This window comes from Balaenoptera borealis (genome assembly GCF_965194805.1).
Source record: "Balaenoptera borealis genome assembly, chromosome: 17".
Lineage (NCBI taxonomy): Eukaryota > Metazoa > Chordata > Mammalia > Artiodactyla > Balaenopteridae > Balaenoptera > Balaenoptera borealis.
The window spans coordinates 70,415,360-70,432,774 of record NC_138876.1 but is presented as its reverse complement, the minus strand read 5'-3'; the positions used below and the strand labels follow the sequence as shown (position 1 = coordinate 70,432,774).

General features: G+C 36.4%; 1 protein-coding gene across 1 annotated transcript in view; it reads right to left on the bottom strand.

Annotated features, from left to right (window-relative positions):
* CPA6 (carboxypeptidase A6) overlaps positions 1 to 17,415 on the bottom strand; it is a 275,444-nt gene that overhangs the window by 51,406 nt on the left and 206,623 nt on the right. The window lies entirely within an intron of this gene.

Here is a 17,415-nt window from a genome sequence, read left to right as displayed (position 1 = left end):
ATTAGCTAATATTCCTCCCTTAAAGTTAGGGGGTTGTGGCTTTCCATGCCACTCTAGAGAAGAAGAAGAGATGCAAGGAAAGAGATTGGGAGCAACAAGGCAGGAACAAAGGGGAAGGAAAAAGTCATGGTAATTTCTCTCTCTCCTCTCCTAGCATTGGGATCCATGGTCTATTTGTCTCAGTCCAAACGGGGAAGCCTCACTTTTTCCAAGCACAGAAAGGGTGTTACATGTTAGCACGTAAGCGCCAGACTTGCTGGAGACTTGCATGGGGACTTTCTCATCTTATCCTGCCTTCTCTCCCTCCAGTGCAAATGACTGCCATACTTTTGTATTGGAGAGAATATTATGATCTTCCTTTTTAAAAATCACAGTATACTTTAAGCAAATAGAAAAAATACAGAGAAGAATATTTCATCCATGTGCCCACCAACTACATCTTGCCATATTTCTCAAATCTTTTAAAAAGAAAATCAAGACATTATAGATAAAACTAAAGCTTCCTTTTTATCACTCTCAGATCCCATTTTCCTCCCCTCCACCAATCAGTAGCCTAAATATGACATTATCGTTTCCTTGCATGATTTTCTGTTTTGCTACATACATACGGATTCATGAACAATATATAATATGTGTATGCTTTGAAATTTCATGCCAATGAGATCATGATGTGTCAATCTTCAGTTGGCTTTTCTCTCCAGTATTATGTTTTTGACACTTATTAAGTTGATGATTTATTCATTTTAACTGTTATATGGCATTCCATTATAGGTAAATGCACGATATATCTACCTCTTATATTGTTGATGGACAGTTATGTTGCTTCTGATATTTCATTGTTACAAGATTGCAGTGAACATTCTTGCACATTTCTCCTAGACATGTGTGACAGTTTCTTTATGATATATATCTAGGAATAATTTGCTGGATCATGGATTCACATACCTTCCACTTTACTATATGTTGCCATTTTCTGTCTAAATCAGTAAAGATTTTCATTTGCAGTGAATGAGAGTCCCCATTGTTCTACAACTTACCAACCCTTGGTTTTGTTAAGATTTCAATTAAAAAAAATTAACGGGTATGAAATTATGTTTTGTTGTTTTACTTCATATTTCCCTGATTATAATTTATATTGAACAGCTTTAATATAATGACAGGCCATCGTATAAATTGCTCACTCATACTTTTGCCCATATTTTTCTATTAAACTCTCATTCTTATATTCTGAATATTAATCCTTTTGTTATATGCATTATGAACATCTTCCTTTCTTGCAGCTTATTGCTTTCTATTTTCATCACGTCGTTGTTGTATTGATATGTTTTTAATTTTATCACTAGTAAATGTATAAGCTTATTTAAGAACCCATCTCTGCCTTAAGATCATAAATCTATTATCTTGTATTTTCTTCAAAAAGCCATTTTAAAGTTTCATTTTAAATGTAGGCCTTAAACCTCCCAGAAATGTTTTTTTACATGATGTTCAGTTGGGAATTTTTTGTTTTTATTTATTTATTTATTTTTTGGCTGCATTGGGTCTTCGTTGCTGTATGAGGGCTTTCTCTACTTGCTGTGAGTGGGGACTACTCTTCGTTGCAGTGCGAGGGCTTCTCATTGCGGTGGCTTCTCTTGTTGCAGAGCACAGGCTCTAGGCGTGCAGGCTTCAGTAGTTGTGGCACACGGGCTTCAGTCGTTGTGGCACACAGGCTTCAGTCGTTGTGGCTTGCGGGCTCTAAAGTGCAGGTTCACTAGTTGTGGCACATGGGCTTAGTTGCTCCGCGGCATGCGGGATCTTCCCAGACCAGGGCTCGAACCCATGTCCCCTGCATTGGCAGGCAGATTCTTAACCACTGCACCACCAGGGAAGCCGCTCAGTTGGGACTTATTAATTTATTTTTCCATTGTGGAAGGCCAGTTGCACTACTGTACTCATTTGGATGGGTCATCTTTTCCCTAGTGAGGTAGTATATGACCTCTGTCAAGTATCAAGTTTTCTTTCAAGGGTGGAATTGCTCTAACACACTTTGGTTTATATCCATTCACCAACACCACACCATGGTTTACATAGAATCTGTTGAGTTTGGTAGGATGTCTCCCCATACTGTCCCACTTCAAAATTGTCTTGGCTATTTTTGACTCTTCTCCATTTACATTAATTTTGAAACCGAGGTTGAGTACATTACAGATGTTCTGTTCTACATTAGGTTGTTTATTTTTGTCACTAATGGATATTGAATTTTAGCAAATAATCTTTCTTCATGAATTAACATAATCATATAGTTGTTGTTATGATCAATTTCAGTAAGTAATTTTCTATCATTAAATCATCCTTGTATTCCTGGGATAAGCCAATTTGGTTATGATATGTACTCTTATTATGTTGGCTGGATTAAGGTTGCTAATATTTACTTCTATATTTTTGAGTGAGATAGGCCTATAATTTCCTTTCTTATTTTGTCCTTGTCTTGCTTTGGTATCAGGGTTATATTACTCTATTATTATTTGGGGAGTAAACCATCTAGGCCTAGAGCAGAAATGAATTAAATATAAAACAAAGATATGGTAGGGAAGATGTATCTTTGATTTCTGTTTCATTGTTTTCCGCTCTTTATTGTTTCTTTCTTTCATTGACTCTTTTTCTAATTTCTTGAGTTGAAAGCTTAGCTCATTAATTTGGACACATTATTTTCTAATATATTTATTTAAAACTATAAATTCCCCTTCAGTAGTACATTAGCTACATTTTATATGTTTTGACATATAATTTTACTTCCATTCAGTTGTAAATATCAAAAAATTTCTTTGACTTCTTTAAACCATGAGCTCTTCATAAATATTTTTATATTTTAAAACGTGAGTTTTCTTTGAGTCATATTTTTATAAATTGTTTTTAACAACTGCATTATAGCCAGAGCATATGGTCTATGTGATATAGTTTCTTTGGTATCCCTTGAACCTTGCTTTATGGCCTAGTATATTGTCAGTTTTTGCAAAGGTTCCAGTTGTGCTTGAAAACAATATGCATCCTCTAATTATTGGGTATGGATTCTAGTATGTGTTTATTAGATTAAGCTTATTAATTACACTGTTTTTATCATCTATATCGTTTTTTAAAAAATTTTTTTAAAACAATTAATTAATTTGCCTGTGCCAGGTCTTAGTTGCTGTGTGTGGGATCTTCATTGCAGCATGGGGGGTTTTTTAGTTGTGGCATGCATGTGGGATCTAGTTCCCTGACCAGGGATCGAACCCGGGCCCCCTGCATTGGGATCATGGAGTCTTAACCACTGGACCACCAGGGAAGTCCTTATCATCTATAGTCTTACTAAAAATTTTTCCTGTCTGCTATCTTAATCACTGAGCTGCGTTTAAAAACTCAATTATTTTAGATTTATCACTTTTTCTTGTAACTGTCAAATGTTGTTTTATATATTTTTAGGCCATTAACATGGCTTCATTTTTTAAAAAAATTTAATTAATTAATTAATTTTTGGCTGCGTTGGGTCTTCGTTGCTGTGCGCGGGTTGTGGCGAGCGGGGGCTACTCTTCATTGTGGTGTGCAGGCTTCTTACTGTGGTGGCCTCTCTTGTTGCGGAGCACAGGCTCCAGGCGTGTGGGCTCTGTAGTTGTGGCACACGGGCTTAGTTGCTCCGCGGCATGTGGGATCTTCCCAGACCAGGGCTCAAAACCCGTGTCCCCTGCATTAGCAGGCAGATTCTCAACCACTGCGCCACCAGGGAAGCCCTCACATGGCTTCATTTTAAAGTTCTTCATTTCCAAACACTACATTAACTAAGGAAGCTGTCCTCTAGTGTTCTATTCTGGAGTGGATCTAATTACCGAGACTTGCAGAACATGTTCTTCGTCTGACAAATAAACAGGGTGTCATCGTATTGCATATGCTATATTTGTGATTTTTATAACTCTCTAAGAATCGCAGCCATTCTCCATCTGGTCAGACAAAATGAGAATGATCACAGTGTGATGACTGTCCAGTGCTGAAGAGGACAATTCAGAGACCTCCTTGCTTCAGTGCTTTAAGTAATAGGACATAGATGATTTCTCTTTTATGGTTTAGGTGATGTTTCTAGAAAAAAGATGATAATGTGACTTTCTATTTCCTATTACTCTAACATATGATAACCATGAAGAACATGGGGGTGTGCTTTCCTCCTAATAGGTAGACTCTTTTTAGCAATCAATTCCCACCACCCATACACACGGAAAAGGAGATGCCTACTAATCAGGTTCCATCTGGGCTTTCCAAGTTCAATTTCTTGACTACTATTGTTGCTTACAAGGAAGATTTAAGTAGTTGTGATCTGAAAGCCAGTCACAAAACAATGCACCACACGCCTCAGTGTGGCAGTCTTTAGGTACTACACTCACCTTCATCAATCTATTTAAAAATAATTGGCTGAAGTGGATTTTGATTTTAAGTTAAAAGATAAAGTTTTGAGTATAATCTTCTGCTAGGAAAACAATATGTTTGGTATTAGATTATGGAATTTCTGAAGTTGATGAAGAAAGACAAAGCATGAATCTATTTGGTACTTACCACCTACCAAGACTACTTTGACTTCCCCATCAGTAGATATACATAATATACTAGAATTCACCAAATAAACTTTGGTTAAATTCGAAGAAAAATTTTGCAATTATGAAAGTCTTTGTGTGGTGTGACAAGGTTAGGCCCAAGAGTCTCCCTCCTTTTCATTGTTTGTGGATTTATTTGGTTGGGTGTTGTTTCTTAGAGCCCCATGGCAACCTGGAACGTGGCATTGTTTTTGAGGATCAGTGTTGCTGGCTTTTAAAAAGGTACCTTTTAAACTTTCCATTATTTTTCTTCTAGAATCACTACAGAAGACCTAAAAATAATAACCACACATTCAGTGAACTGCATACTGGGAGAACTAGTTGTTATAGCTGGGGCCAAAGGAACAGCACAGTCACCAGTCAAGCTGAAGAATGTTCTCACCTAGAGTGGAGTGGAGTAAAATTATTTAGGGTAGAAAAATTTGTAGCACTAAAGTGGGTGCATCTTGACACAAAGGAGGTATTTACAATTCAATACTAGGAGAATTAATTAGAGCAGGAGAGGTTTCCACGGAAATTTTTAAAAAAGGGAACGTAATCTATAAAGATATTTGATGTCACACTGTGAGAAGCTCATTAAATACAATATGGTAACCAAATAATAGTTTGGAAGCAGCATGAGCAAAAGGCTCTGTGAATGAAGGGTGGAGAACTGGAAAACCAAATGTGAATCTAGTTATTTTTTTTAAGTGACACACTATTATATTTAGTAGTGAACTGTACTTATTTTTAGAATGCAGAACTCAAATTTCATATCCTAAAAAAAGTCCATCCCGAAGCTTTGTCTGGCATAAACAACTGGGAAAACATGTATTTGTATTAATGAAATAAATATTAATATAAAGAGATAATTCAGGAAAAACAGTTCACGAATCTAGTTATTTTTGTACTTAGTTAATTTATACTTAGAACCTCCCAGAGGGCAGGTGACGATTGAAAAATGTTATCTATTAATCTCTATTTTCTATTAAGAGATATAGATAAATATTTGAAATGTTTTGTATCACCAGGAAGAATATAACATTAGCTGCATGTCTCGATACTTTTTTCTTAAGTAAAACCACTTCATGTTTCTAGAATTTTTATGAGATAGCTTAATAACAATGGTTGGTTGTATTTTCTCAGGGCCAGCAGAGTAGAGGCCAGGACCAGCTTTGTGGCATTATTAAAATCTACTACGTAAGAATCTTTTACCTACAAAAAGAAAATACAGGCGCCCTCACTTTGCATGGCTCTGATATACACGAATTTCAGTAACCATGGTTTAGTTAAATGATATCAGTCCTCCAAGTACAGCCCAAATTTGCTACTAGTGCTAGGTCTTAACTCTACAAATCACTACGCAAATTACAGCTGTGCATCAAGATCTGTGACAGATTGTGCCGCTTCTTTTAAAGTCTGTAGGTGTGTGATTGGTCACTGTACATGTGTTACTCAGTTCACAGACAGACAGCAAAGTGTGTAGCTGTGTTGCTCCCTTGTCTTCTGGTGATAAACCTGTGTGGCATTTTACAAAAATGGATATAGTAAGAGAGAATAGGTCAACAAAGCTTAAAGTGCAGCAATAATGCAAATAACGCAGAGGGGAAATGTGAATCAAACGTAAATGGAGTTATAGAAGAAATAGCTGACCCCAGGGATGTGGACACAGCCATCATTCAACTCTAGCTATGCAGCCAGAGGAACTTGGTGAAGACAAACTTACTGACATAAATGAGGAAGACGGTCGTACTGGAAAGGAGGATGATATTCCAGAAGAAATGAAGCTGTCAACATTTCACATTAAAGCAACTCTTGTAGGTATTTTTTGACATTGAAAGCACAAAGGAAAAAAAATACTGGAAGCTGATCCCAACTACGAAAGGAGTATGACAATTTGCCAAGGCATAAAAAAGATGCCCACTTCATGTTGTAAGTTATATAATGAGAAGGTAAGCACTATCCAAGCTACCCGTGATAAAGCTTGTCACAAAGAAACAAGACATTTAATTATCAATATTTCTAATGTTTTCAATTATCGTGTAATAAATATTTCACTGTATTTTGGCGATTCCCTTACACATTTATAACAGTGTAAGAGAGTTTTTAATCTTTTGACAAAAATACGTAAAGGTCATGGAACAAACATAATTTTCCCCATTGATTATCAAGATAGATTGTTATGGCTTCAGGTTGCATGGTCACTTTTATTGACACAGTCCTGCACTTGTGTGCAGGAAAAGTGAAGACTGCCTGTATAAACAGTGACTGTATAAACAATGCCCAGAACATTCTCAAAAATTGAATAGTGGAGTGCAATGGATGCAATGGCTTTCAATTCAATTAAAGTGAACAAACATTAATATAGACCCTGCTATGTATAAGACATTATAAATGGAATAAAAAGGGAGAAAGAGCTTGGTTGGAGGGTGCAGAGGATTAAAGAGAAGATTGGGGAGGGTGAGAAGGATGGGAGAATATAAGGAGTTAAAGGCACTAAAGGGCTGGCAGAAAACAAATCAAAATATTGCAATTACTGGGATGGTAGTGAACAAAGAGAATATTAAAAAATGCAGATCGTTTTTATATGATGAACTATTTTTTTATTATGCCATTAAGAACAAAGACTTATTTGCTTACTCAGGTGAACTCATTAGATGTTTGATCTGGCCTTAATTACCCTCTCAATTATTTATTCCCTGGCTTTTGGCACATTTTATACATACAACTTAAGTTCTCTTCTTTAAAAAACTTATTTTATTTTTAGTAATACATTTCTTAACCAAAACTCTGAGTTTCACACCTACATTTGAGGGTTTATATTATGTTTTTACCTTTAATTTTCAGCAAGACATAATGAGACTGAAAAAGGTGATGATGTAAATGGAGTGGTTTTTGGGAAGCTCTTGGATTCTGGGAGGAAGAGCCTTCCCATTCTGGAAAGCTTTCCCAGTTGCAGGATGTCTCCCACAATCACTACTCCAAGTCTTCCTTAGAGCTCTGTCCTATACACACAATCCCCCATAGTCCCCAAATACTACTGTTTACCCTGCTCAGAATCATCAGCTGGTTCTTAGAAAATAACTCCCTTTCCTGTAAGTCTCCTCTTCCTGTTTTTGGTTATTTGAACTATCTACATAAAACACCTGAATCACATGCCAGGTTTTGGCACCAGGATTAGCCATCCTTAGTGCCGAGTGTAGATGCCTGGGAACATGTAAATGGAAGTGGTTTTCCAGTGTAATCAGGCCGGGCCTGGAAGGGTGAGGTTTCACATCATGTAGCAGCAGAGGAATACCATGGTTCACTTGGGAATTAAGGAAGTTTTCCTTTGCTTTTTCTTCTTTCTTTTCTTTCTTTTTTTGTGCTGCTACCTTTCTGTAACAGGACCAAATTAGATCCACCTGTATATTATGCTTCTTCAAAGTCTGGAAGAACTTTCCATTTCAGAGCATTCTTGTCCCAGTTTTCCCGTGGATCATCTTCTCACAAACCCTTGCTTTGTCTTTGGTCTGCCACTGAGTTAAATAGAATTCAACCATTGACTTTAAAATACCTGTAGGAATATATGACTCAAGCATAAATGAACTTAGTTTGAGAATGAAACTATTCAGTTTTGGCTGGGTTAAATTTGTTTAAAACATATCATTTTGGGTTCTGTTTAATATAGAAAATATGGAAAATTCAAAAAAATATAGAGAAGAAAATAAAAATCACCCATAATTCTTTAAGTATTTAGTGTATTTCTCATGTATATGTATCTCAGATATAGATTTTACAACATGGAAATTATAATGTCCATGCTGGGTTTTTTGTTTTTTTCAGGTTGTAATAAATTTACAAAATTAAAAAAATTTTTATTTTTATGTATTAATTTTTATTGGAGTATAGTTTACAATGTTGTGTTTCTGCTGTACAGCAAGGTGAATCAGTTATACATATACATATATCCACTATTTTTTTAGATTCTATTCCCATATAGGTCATTAACAGAGTATTGAGTAGAGTTCCCTGTGCTATACAGTAGGTTCTTATTAGTTATCTATTTTATACATAGTAGTGTATATATGTCAATCCCAATCTCCCAGTTCACCCCACCCCTCTGCCCCCTTTGGTGTCCATACATTTGTTCTCGACGTCTGTGTGTCTATTTCTGCTTTGCAAATAAGTTTATCTATACCATTTTTCTAGATTCCACATACATGCATTAATATATGATATTTGTTTTTCTCTTTCTGACTTACTTCACTCTGTATGACAGTCTCTAGGTCCATCCACATCTCTACAAATGATCCAATTTCGTTCCTTTTTATGGCTGAGTAATAGTTCATTGTATGTATGTACCACATCTTCTTTATCCATTCCTCTGTTGACAGACATTTAGGTTGCTTCCATGTCCTGGCTATTGTAAATAGTGTTGCAGTGAACACTTGGGTACATGTATCTTTTTGAATTATGGTTTTTTCCGGGTATACGCCCAGGAGTGGGATTGCTGGATCATATTGTAGTTCTATTTTTAGTTTTTTAAGGAACCTCAATACTGTTCTCCATAGTGGCTGTACCAATTTACTTCCCCACAAACTATGTAGGAGGATTCCCTTTTCTCCACACCCTCTCCAGCATTTATTGTTTGTAGATTTTTTGATGATGGCTATTCTGACCGGTGTGAGGTGATACCTCCTTGTAGTTTTGATTTGCATTTCTGTGTTAATTAGTGATGTAGAGCATCTTTTCATGTGCTTCTTTGCCATCTATATGTCTTCTTTGGAGAAATGTCTATTTAGATCTTCCACCCATTTTTTGATTGGGTTGTTTGTTTTTTTGACATTGAGCTACATGAGCTGTTTATATATTTTTGGAGATTAAACCCTTGTTGGTCACTTCGTTTGCAAATATTTTCTCCTGTTGTGTGGGTTGCCTTTTTTCATTTTGTTTATGGATTCTTTTGCTGTGTGTCCATGCTGTTTTTTAAAATTTTTACTTTATTGACATAGCAGCATGTCACAGGCAGTTTCCCGTATCTTTAAATGCTCCTTTAATATATTTTATAAAGTCAGGGCTATCAATCATTTCTTCTATGCCTTCCTCCTTTCTTTGCTTTTATGCTTGGAAATGTCTTCCTCACTTGGAAATCAAATGAATATTTCCCAGAGTTACTTTCTAAATATTCTATGAATAAAGTCTCTGGTCAAATTTGCCCCAGCAATGTAGAATTATTTGAGGCAAAAATTAAGTGCTATACATAACTCTGGGCCAGCTAGCACCAGCCATGGCTTGATATATGCAACCCTGGAGATTGACAATTTTAAACTCTCAAAAGTGAACAAAGCCCAAATTACCTCATTCAGTTGGTGATGATTCTGAGAAATGAAGCAAATGCCATTACATCAGCATTGGCAACAAAGAATTAAGTGGCCTTTCCACAATTAAAAAAATAAAACAATGAAAAATAAAAAGATGTTAAAAATGGGCTGCTGTTGAAAATTGCTTGCCTACCCCAACTATCAATATGACTCCCCCCTGGACTTCCCTGGTGGCGCAGTGGTTAAGAATCCGCCTGCCAATGCAGGGGACACGGGTTCGAGCCCTGGTCCAGGAAGATCCCACGTGCTGTGGAGCAACTAAGCCGGTGTGCCACAACTACTGAGCCTGCGCTCTAGAGCCCACGAGCCACGACTACTGAGCCCACATGCCACGACTACTGAGCCCACATGCCACAACTACTGAAGCCTGCGCACCTACAGCCCGTGCTCCGCAACCAGAGAAGCCACCGCAATGAGAAGCCCGCGCACCTCAATGAAGAGTAGCCCCCGCTTGCCGCAACTAGAGAAAGTCCATGCGTGGCAACAAAGACCCAATGCAGCCAAAAATAAATAAATTAATTTAAAAAAATTTCAAGCTTACAAGAAAAAAAAAATATGACCCCCCCGAACTTGTGCCAGAACTGCAGTGGTGAACTGTTGCAATCTTCTACCCCTTTCGTGTCTCTTATTGGATTAAGTAATACAGTCAAGAAAAGTATTTGAAAACAGTTCTGTTATGGTTGGCAAAATCACTGGAATTTATTCTTGGATGTCTGTTGCCCAAATTAAGCCTGTGAATCAGGCATTCGGTCATTTGGCTGCTTATTGAGTCTCTTTAACCTCTCATCAGAGAGTATTTGATTCTTTTGGTCCTTGAGAATCAAGGTGCATGAGAGCAGTTTTTTTGATGGTCCTGTGTCTCTCTCCGCAATATCCACAGTGTCTGGCCTGTAGCGTGGTAGGCACTTAGTAATTACTTGTTGAATAAATTAATCATTTAACCTGCTTAATGTAGTGGTGTTGGGTTCTTCCCTTCAGACTAGTGATACTGCCAACATTTCAACCGATACTCCCACAACTTCAATGACGCCATTGCTCTCTCGGGAATCTTTGACCCATCCTGCACTTGTGTCCCCATATCAAGCCAGTCATCAATTCCTAAAGACTTCTTTTATTGGTGCTGCCTTCTGTGTTTGTGTCTTATCTCCCCAGTAGAATTGTAGTAAATGAATTGAGAAGAGAGTTAATGTCTTGTAATTACAGTACTTGTACCATTACAGAACTTAGCAAGCTGCCTTCACATAAAAAGTATTGCTCAATAAGCCTTTGGTTGAATGACGAATGAAGGAATGATTTTTTTATTTGAACTATATACACCCTTTCTTTACTTTCCATTCCTACATCCACTCTTCCTGTCCATGGGTAGATTTTTGCCCTAAACACTTCTAGTTTGTTGCCCTCACTCTGCGCTCCTCCTTTCTATCATCCATATATCACTGCCTTTCATTTTTAAACTGACAATGATGCGTGCATTTCACTACGTATCAGTGTTTTCTCATTTTTCTTTATTGGACCAAACTCTGTTGGCTTCCAAGGCTAACTGTAATTTTTCAGTCAGTCTCATATTACGTTAGAATCTACTCACACAGACTATATAGACTTTGGTCTCACTAATCTACGCCATGTTCTCAACATTAGTGTTTTGTCTTTTTTAGAACACTATTATATCTCCCTGATCAAATTCCCACTCCTCAGTCAAGGCCTAATGAGACTCACTTCCCCACAGATTTTTCCCAAACCTTGTCTTCTTCCAAAGTCTCATGGATTTCTCCGATTCTTGAATTCCTTCAGCTACTATAGTCAGTATAATTTAATCTGTTTTATGTTGTTTACTATTGTTTCCTGCACATAAATATTTCTTAAATAAAATACAGACTCCTTGAGCGCTGGGACCATGATTTATACTTCTGCTGACCCCCAGAATGCTGAGGGCTGAAAATGTAGTGACCAACAAGAAACTGTTGGACTGATTAATGTAAATACTTTCTAGGGGGACCCTAGGTAACATTAATTTAAAAAAAAATAACAGCTTTATTGGGATATAACTCACACATTCTATAGTTCATCTTTTTAAAGTGTACCATTCAGTGGCTTTTAGTATATTCACAGAGTTATGTAACCATGACTACTATATAAGTTTAGGATATGTTCAACATCCTAGAAAGACATTTCTTATCCTTCAGGTATCAACTCCCTGACCCCTGATTTTCTCCAGCCATAGGCAGCCACTAGTCTACTTTCTGTAGATCAGCCTGTTCTACACATTGCATGCAAGTGGTACTGTGTAATATATGGTCTTTGGGGACCAGCTTCTTTCAGTTAGCACAATGCTTTCAAGGTTCATCAACATTGTAGCACATATCAACACTTTCTTCCTTTTTTAAATTGAGATGTAATTCATTAAAAAGTATACATTTCAGGGCTTCCCTGGTAGCACAGTGGTTAAGAATCCGCCTGCCAATGCAGGGTACACGGGTTCGAGCCCTGGTCTGGGAAGATCCCACATACCGCGGAGCAACTAAGCCCACGTGCCACAACTACTGAGTCTGCACTTTAGAGCCCACAAGCCACAACTACTGAAGCTCACGCGCCTAGAGGCCCATGCTCTGCAACAAGAGAAGCCACCGCAATAAGACCGTGCACCACAATGAAGAGAAGCTCCCGCTCTCTGCAACTATAGAAAGCCCGCATGCAGCAACGAAGTCCCAATGCAGCCAAAAAGAAATACATAAAATAAATTTATATTAAAAAAAAGTATATAGTTCAGTGGGTTTTTAGTATATTCATAATGTTGAGCAATGGTCATCACTATCTAATTCTAGAACTTTTCCATCACCTCAAAAAGAAACATGGTACCTGTTAGAGCCACTCCCAATTTCCCTCTCCCCTCACCCTCTGGCAACCACTAACCTACCTCTTGTTTCTATAAATTTGCCTATTCTGGACATTTCATATAAATGGGAAGATACATTATGTGGTCTTTCATGTGTGGCATATTTCACTTAACATGTTTTTCAAGGTTCATCCCTGTTGAAGCTTGTATGGTACTTCATTATGGCTGAATAATATCCCATTGTGTGGATACACTGCATTTTGTTTATCCATCAGTTGATGGACATCTGAGTTGCTTCTACTTTTTGGCTATTATGAAAAATGCTGCTATAAACATTCATGTACAGATTTCTGTGTGGATATATATATGTTTTCATCTCTCTTGCTTATATACACAGGAGTGGAATTTTGGGGTTGCATGGGTAACTCTATGTTTAACTTGTTGAGGAACTGCTAATCTGTTTTTAACCCTATTTTTAACTTGGTAGTTTCCTTTGCTTTGTAATTTAATTTTTAAGTCCATTACTTTTAAGGTTTGTGAGTGTTCCTTAAGTCTCTATCTGCTGTCTATTTTCTTTGTTCCCTGCCCTCTGTTTGCCCTCATATTTAAGTCTCTTACTCTTCTGCAAATAATATCTGTTCACTTTTGCAGAAAGATAACCTCCAAGTTGTGTATATTAACTTCTGTTTCCTTCTCCTTATTTATCTATTCTAGTTTTCTTTCTTTGATGAATTAATTTAGTGTCTGTATCATCCCTCTTGGCCCATGACAAATTTAAGAAAACTTTATTACCAGAAGGTAGTGTTTCTTAAAGCACCTTTTGGTTTCATGGTGAAGGGGCATCTCCAGTACACGTTTCGATAGTAAGTCTACCAAGATGTTCCCCGCTACGTCCCCCTACCCCAAACCCCCCACTGTACTATAAGTGTAACATTAACAATGGTCTGCTAACTTGCTATAAAAAAGCATTGAACAAGAGAAGGATTTTGTAGTCCAGGCGCACCTCCATTGGTTTCCTTTATTTTGCTTACAAGATAGAAAAATTTGTAAAATGAATACTAGGAAAAAAAGAGGTGGCAAGTATTGAAATCAAAAGTGACAGCTCTATATTTTTCAACATAATTAAATGATTTTCAATTTAAAAAGATATAAGCCCACAATTGTGTTATGTATTTTGCGTTTTAAAAATGTCTACCAGCCAGTAGTTATATGTTGAGTTAATGAATACAACTATCACTTACATGTTGAGATCATGAATTCATTTGAGCAACTTTCAAAATAACAAAATAATCAGTCCATCTCACCAGTCAGTTAAGCCAGGTAGTTTGCTCTGTGTCACTGTTTTCTGAGCTTTGTGTGTCCATCGCTACAAAGGCCCCTCATGATGCCCTTTTATAGCCACATCCACATTCCTTAACCCCCAGCAACCACTAATCTGTTCTCCATTTTTATACAGTTGATCCTTGAACAATGTGCGGGTTGGGTTGCTGACCGTCCCAAAGCAGTTGGAAAACTACGTATAACTTTACAGTTGGCCCTCTGTAGCTACTGTTTCACATCCGGGGATTCAACCAACTGAGGATCATGTAGTACTGTAGTACGTATTTATTGAGAAAAATCTGTGTATTAGTAGACCCTTGCAGTTCAAACCCATGTTGTTTAAGAGTCAACTGTAATTTTATCACCTCAAGAATATTATATAAATGAAATCATACAGTATCTATTTGGGATTGGTTTTTCATTGCATAATTCTCTGGAGATTCATTCACGTTGTTGTGTGCTTCCATAGTTCGTTCCTTTTTTTTTTTGCTGAGTAGTTTTCCATGGTATGCATGTACTAGTTTGTTTAACCATTTGCCCATTGAAGGATATCTGGATTGTTTCCAGTTTTGAGCTGTTATAGATGAAGCTGCTATAAACATTCGTGTACAGGTTTTTGAGCAAACATAAGTTTTAATTTCTCTGGGATAAATGCCAAGAGTGAAATTATTGGGTTATATGATAGTGGCATGTCTTCTTTTAAAAGAAACTGTTAACTGTTTTCAGCAGTAGCTCCATTGTTTTACATTCCCACCAGCAGTGTGTGAGCAATCCAGTTTTTCCCCATCCTCCCCAGCATTGGCTGGTGAGTCAGTCTCTCCCCCTCTCCCCCCCACCCCCATGTGTGTGTGTGTGTGTGTGTGTGTGTGTGTGTGTGATTTTAGCCATTCTGACAGGTGTCTAGTGATAGCTCATTGTGGTTTGAATTTGAATTGCCCTAATGGTATCTTTTTGTGTGCTTTTTTTTTTTTTTTGGCCATCTGTATATTCTTTTTGGTGAAATGTCTCTTTGTCTTTTGCCCATTTTCTAATTGGATTGCTTGCCTTTTTATTGTCAAGTTTTGAGTTTATATATCCAAATATGAATCCTTTCTCAGATATCTGGCAAAGTTTGTAGCCTGTCTTTTTCTTCCTCTTAACAGGGCCTTTCACACAGCAAAGTTTAAAATTTTTATTTTATTATATTTGATAATGTCCAGTTTATCAACTTTTCCTTTTATGGAGCATGCTTTTTGTGTCAAGTCTAAGGACTTTTTGCCTAGCTTTAGATCCTGAAGATTTTTTCCTATTCTAAAAGTTTTATAATTTTACATTTTACATTTAAGTCCGTGATCCATTTTGAGTTAATTTTTGTATAAGCAATGAGACTTGGGTTGAAATTCATTTATTTGCCTATGGAAGTCCACTTGCTCCAGCACCATTTGTTGAAAAGTATGTCTTTCCTTCAATGAATTGCTTTTGGACCTTTGTCTAAAATCATTTGGGCATATTTGTGTAGGTCTATTTCTGGGTCTTCTGTTCCATTTGTCTCTGTCCCTTCACCAGTACCACATACTTTTAATGTCTTTTAATGTCGATATAATATGTCTTGAAGTTGGGTAGAATGATTCTTTTTCAAAATAGTTTTAGCTCTTCTAGTTCCTTTGCCTTTTCATATAAATTTTAGAATAATTTTACCTATATCTACAAAAAGTCTTGCTGGAATTTTTATAGGAATTATGTTAAACATATATCAATTTGGGGAGAATTGACATTTTTCTGTATTGAGTCTTCCAATCCATGAATATGGTATGTCTCTCTGTATATTTAGATTTTGCTTGATTTTTTGGATTAGTGTTTCGTAGTTTTCAGCATATAAGTCCTATACTTGTTTTGTTAGATTTACTCCTATTTCATTTTTCAAGTAATTATAAATTGTATTATATTTTTAATTTCAGCGTCCACATGTTCATTGCTAGTACATAGAAATACAGTTGATTTTTGTATGTTTATTTTCTGTCCTGTGATCTTGCTGAACTCACTTACTAGTTCTATTTCCCTGTAGAGTCCTTGGGATTTTCTGTATAGACAATCATGTCATTGACTAATAGGAAAATTTTATTTATTCCTTTCCGACCTGTATGTCTTTCATTTCCTCTTCTACGGACTAGAACTTTCAGCACTATGTTAATGAAGAGTGGTGAGAGTGGACATCCTTACCTTGTTCCTGATCTTAGGAGGAAGCATTTGGTCATTTACCATTAGGTGTAATGTTTGCTGTAGGATTTTCACAGATGTTCTTTATAAAATTGAGGAAGTTCCCCTCTATTCCTGTTTTTCTGGGAGTTTTTATCATGAATGTCGAATTTTGTCAAGGTCTTTTTCTGTATCAATTGATATGATTATGTAGACTTATCTGTTCTTCAGTTTGTTAATATGGTAGATTACATTGGTTGAATTTCAAATATTAAACCATGCTTGGATCCTTGTAATAAACACCACTTGGTCATGGTGTAGAATTATTTTTTAGATTACTAAATTCTATTTGCTAATATTTTGTTAATGATCTCTGAATCTATTTTCTAGTTTTGTTTCCTATTGTTTTTGTCTGATTTTGGTATTAGGGTGATACTAGCTTTATAAATGAATTGAAAATATTCTGTCCTCTTCTAATGTCTGAGATTGTGTAGAACTGGTCTCAATTCTTCTTTAAACATTTGGTAGAATTCTTCAGTGAAACCATCTGGGTCTGGAGATTTCTTTCTTTCCTCTTTTTGAATTTTAAAGTTATGAATTCAGTGTCCTTAATGGTAATAGGCATATACAAATTATTTCATAATGGATGAGTTGTAATAGTTTCTGTTTTTCAATTTACTGGTACATTTTGCCTAAGTCGTCAAATTTATATGTGTAGAGTCATACACAGTATTCTCTTATTGTCCTTTTGATATCTGCAGGGTTTGTAGTGACACCTCTTTCACTCCTAACATTGGTAATTTGTATCTTCTTTTTTCTTTGTCTCTCTTGCTAGAACTTTGTTAATTTCATTGATCTTTTCAAGAACCAGCTCCTTGTTTCACTGATTTTCTCTAATGATTTTCTGTTTTCAATTTCATTGATTTTTGCTCTTATCCATATTACTTCCTTCTGCTTGCTTTGGCTTTATTTTCTATTCTTTTTCTAGGTTCTTGAGGTGAGAGCTTTGATTATTGTTTTGAGAATTTCCCTCTTTTCTAATGTATGCATTTAGTGCTATAAATTTCCCTCTTAGCATTGTTTTAGTGTCCCACAAATTTTGATATGTTGTATTTTCATTTTCAGTCAGTTCAACGTATTTTTTTTA